Here is a 4,820-nt window from a genome sequence, read left to right on the forward strand (position 1 = left end):
TTTAGATTCTATATTGTTTATTTCTGCTCTGATCTTTATTATTTATCATCTTCTGCTGGGTTTAGGCTGCCTTTGCTGTTCTGCTTCTATTTCCTTTAGGTGTGCTGTTAGATTTTGTATTTGGGATTTTTCTTGTTTCTTGAGATAGGCCTGGATTGCAATGTATTTTCCTCTCAGGACTGCCTTCGCTGCGTCCCAAAGCGTTTGGATTGTTGTATTTTCATTTTTGTTTGTTTCCATATATTTTTTTAATTTCTTCTCTAATTGCCTGGTTGACCCACTCATTCGTTAGTAGGGTGTTCTTTAACCTCCATGCTTTTGGAGGTTTTCCAGACTTTTTTCTGTGGTTGATTTCAAGCTTCATAGCATTGTGGTCTGAAAGTATGCATGGTATGATTTCAATTCTTGTAAACTTATGAAGGGCTGTTTTGTGACCCAGTATATGATCTATCTTGGAGAATGTTCCATGTGCACTAGAGAAGAAAGTATATTCTGTTGCTTTGGGATGCAGAGTTCTAAATATATCTGTCAAGTCCATCTGTTCCAATGTCTCATTCAGGGCCCTTGTTTCTTTATTGACCGTGTGTCTAGATGATCTATCCATTTCTGTAAGTGGGGTGTTAAAGTCCCCTGCAATTACCACATTCTTCTCAATAAGGTTGCTTATGTTTATGAGTAATTGTTTTATATATTTGGGCACTCCGGTATTCGGTGCATAGACATTTATAATTGTTAGCTCTTCCTGATGGATAGACCCTGTCACTATTATATAATGTCCTTCTTCATCTCTTGTTACAGCCTTTAATTTAAAGTCTAGTTTGTCTGATATAAGTATGGCTACTCCAGCTTTCTTTTGGCTTCCAGTAGCATGATACATAGTTCTCCATCCCCTCACTCTCAATCTAAGGGTGTCCTCAGGTCTAAATGAGTCTCTTGTAGATAGCAAATAGATGGGTCTTGTTTTTTTATCCATTCTGATACCCTATGTCTTTTGGTTGGCGCATTTAATCCATTTACATTCAGTGTTATTATAGAAAGATATGGGTTTGGAGTCATTGTGATGTCTGTATGTTTTATGCTTGTAGTGATGTCTCTGGTACTTTGTCTCACAGGGTCCCCCTTAGGATCTCTTGTAGGGCTGGTTTAGTGGTGACAAATTCCTTCAGTTTTTGTTTGTTTGGGAAGACCTTTATCTCTCCTTCTGTTCTAAATGACAGACTTGCTGGATAAAGGATTCTCGGCTGCATTTTTTTTCTGTCTAGCACACTGAAGATCTCGTGCCAATTCTTTCTGGCCTGCCAAGTTTCAAAAGAGAGATCAGTCACGAGTCTTATAGGTCTCCCTTTATATGTGAGGGCACGTTTACCCCTTGCTGCTTTCAGAATTTTCTCTTTATCCTTGTATTTTGCCAGTTTCACTATGATATGTCGTGCAGAAGATCGATTCAAGTTACGTCTGAAGGGAGTTCTCTGTGCCTCTTGGATTTCAATGCCTTTTTCCTTCCCCACTTCAGGGAAGTTCTCAGCTATTATTTCTTCAAGTACCCCTTCAGCACCTTTCCCTCTCTCTTCCTCCTCTGGGATACCAATTATGCGTATATTATTTCTTTTTAGTGTATCACTTAGTTCTCTAATTTTCCCCTCATACTCCTGGATTTTTTTATCTCTCTTTTTCTCAGCTTCCTCTTTTTCCATAACTTTATCTTCTAGTTCACCTATTCTCTCCTCTGCCTCTTCAATCCGAGCCGTGGTGGTTTCCATTTTGTTATGCATTTCATTTAAAGCGTTTTTCAGCTCCTCGTGACTGTTCCTTAGTCCCTTGATCTCTGTAGCAAGAGATTCTCTGCTGTCAGCTATACTGTTTTCAAGCCCAGCGATTAATTTTATGACTATTATTCTAAATTCACTTTCTGTTATATTATTTAAATCCTTTTTGATCAGCTCATTAGCTGTTGTTATTTCCTGGAGATTCTTCTGAGGGGAATTCTTCCGCTTGGTCATTTTGGATAGTCCCTGGCGTGGTGAGGACCTGCAGGGCACTTCCCCTGTGCTGTGGTGTATAACTGGAGTTGGTGGGCGGAGCCGCAGTCAGACCTGATGTCTGCCCCCAGCCCACCGCTGGGGCCACAGTCAGACTGGTGCGTGCCTTCTCTTCCCCTCTCCTAGGGGCGGGATTCACTGTGGGGTGGGGTGGCCTGTCTGGGCTACTTGCACACTGCCAGGCTTGTGATGCTGGGGATCTGGCGTCTTAGCTGGGGTGGGTAGGCAAGGTGCACAGGGGCAGGAGGGGCAGGCTTAGCTTGCTTCTCCTTAGGTGATCCACTTCAGGAGGGGCCCTGTGGCAGCAGGAGGGAGTCAGATCCGCTGCCGGAGGTTTGGCTCCGCAGAAGCGCAGAGTTGGGTGTTTGAGCGGAGCGAGTAAGTTCCCTGGCAGGAACTGGTTCTCTTTGGGATTTTGGCTGGGGGATGGGCGGGGGAGATGGCGCTGGCGAGCGCCTTTGTTCCCCACCAAACTGAGCTCTGTCGTCCGGGGGCTCAGCAGCTCTCCTTCCCTTTGTCCTCCAGCCTTCCCGCTTTCTGAGCAGAGCTGTTAATTTATGACCTCCCAGCCGCTAAGTCGCGCTTGCTGTCAGAACACAGTCCATCAGGCCCCTCCGCTTTTTGCAAGCCAGACTCGGGGGCTCTGCTTTGCCGGCGAGCCACCCCTCCGCCCCGGCTCCCTCCCGCCAGTCCGTGGAGCGCGCACCGCCTCGCCGCCCTTCCTACCCTCTTCCGTGGGCCTCTCGTCTGCGCTTGGCTCCGGCGACTCCGTTCTGCTAATCCTCTGGCGGTTTTCTGGGTTATTTAGGCAGGTGTAGGTGGAATCTAAGTGATCAGCAGGACGCGCGGTGAGCCCAGCGTCCTCCTACGCCGCCATCTTCCCTCTCCCCTGGATAGCACTTTAGAATTTAATATAATTTTACCTTTATATCAAATTTAACCCAACAAAAATGCTGGGAGCTGGCTCTTACCAGTTCTAATTTTAGATAAACTAAGTGAGACATTTCAGTAAATGAGGCTATGGAAAAGAGATGTAATCAGAACTTCCATTGCTAATTTCTTATATTTTGTATTCAGTGCTGCTGGCTTTCCCTGACACAAGGTATGTGCAGTCCAAGAGGTCATATATCAAAAAGAATGCAAGAGCTTCCTACTGGAGCATTTCTAGAATGTATTTCATCCCCCAAAGGCAACTTTACTATATAGCTTCATCACATTTTCCAAAATCGAGTTTCATGGCAATGGACTTGCCACCAGGGACTCATATTGAGCTTGAAATCAACTATAAGTCTAGTTTTGTTTGTTTGTTTGCTGCTACTGTTGTTATAGTTTTAACATAAATGACCACTTAGCCAGGTCTTCCCTACCCATTTATATATGCAATGAATTTTTTAAATCCTGAGTAAAGAATTTATATGTATCCTTAGAGGATATAAACACATCACCTTGCTAATTTTAGCTCATATATCCACTTGTCAAGATCCTGATGGTGATTCTATCATCTTTCATATTAGCTGACTCTTCCATTTCTGCATCATCCATGCATTTAAAAAGCATACATTCTTTCCATGAATCCATTCAACTCACTTATTAAAATGTTGAACAGGACATATCCAAACACAAATACATGTCTGTGCCACCAGCATGTTTTCTGAAGGCGGACATCATTCTATGTTTGTCTGTCTTATCTTTTATCAGAAGACCCATGGTCCTGAATTGAAATGGCTCTGATGTCACTAGCCCAGGCATGGGGTATAGGAGATGATTGTGGCAGAAAAAAAAATGTTAATGAAAGGGACAAAGCTGCAACTTTTCATTTAATTCTGTATTTAAAACTGGCCCCACGTGAAAGATGCTATAGAAGGACTGGATATAAGAATTAAATTCTTATAAAATGAGGTGACTTGACTTTATTTTTTTCCTGAGCATCAGTGTAGTAAATTATTAAAAATGCCATTCTCTTCTTAGATTTTCAGAAAGCAGGAAATTGTTAATATTCACTTGACAGGTTGATTGGCTAATATTGTTCCCTTTTTTTTTTTCAAAGAGGTAATCTGCCTACTGAATTCTATTGTTATCATTTTGGCAATTATGTTATTTTGTTTTGTTTTATTTTATTTTATTTTATTTTATTTTTATTTGAGACAAAGAGAATGTGAGTGGGGAAGAAGGGCAGAGGAAGAGAGAGAGAGAGAGAGAGAGAGAGAGAGAGAGAGAGAGAATCTTAAGCAGGGTCCACGCTCAGTGCACAGCTTGACATGGGGCTCAATCCCATAACCCTGGGATTGACCTGAGTTGAAATCACGAGCTGGATGCTCAACCAGCTGAGCCACCCAGGCACCCCCACAATTATGTTTTTTTGAATTGAGATAGAATTCACATGACAGAATTCACCGTTTTAATCATTTAAAAACATATAATTTCTTTTATTATTATTAACAATGATTCATTATATTCACAGTGTTGTACAACTATCATCAATAAATAATTTAAGAACATTCTCCTTATCCCAGAAGGAGAGCCTCTACCCATTAAGCACTCATTCCATTACTTTCTCTCTGGCAACCACTAATTTACTTTCTGTCTCTATGGATTTATCTATTATGGACATTTCACATAAATGGAATTATTCAACAAGTGACCTTTTGAATCTGACTTTTTAATTAGCATGTTTTCAAGGTTCATCTATGTTGTAGAATGTATGAGTACTTCATACTTTTTAAATTTTGTTTTTTTAATGTTTATTTTTGAGAGAGAGAGAGAGAGCACAAGCAGAGGAGG

Source organism: Herpailurus yagouaroundi, unplaced genomic scaffold (assembly GCF_014898765.1).
Source record: "Herpailurus yagouaroundi ecotype Mexico unplaced genomic scaffold, PumYag 67793, whole genome shotgun sequence".
Lineage (NCBI taxonomy): Eukaryota > Metazoa > Chordata > Mammalia > Carnivora > Felidae > Herpailurus > Herpailurus yagouaroundi.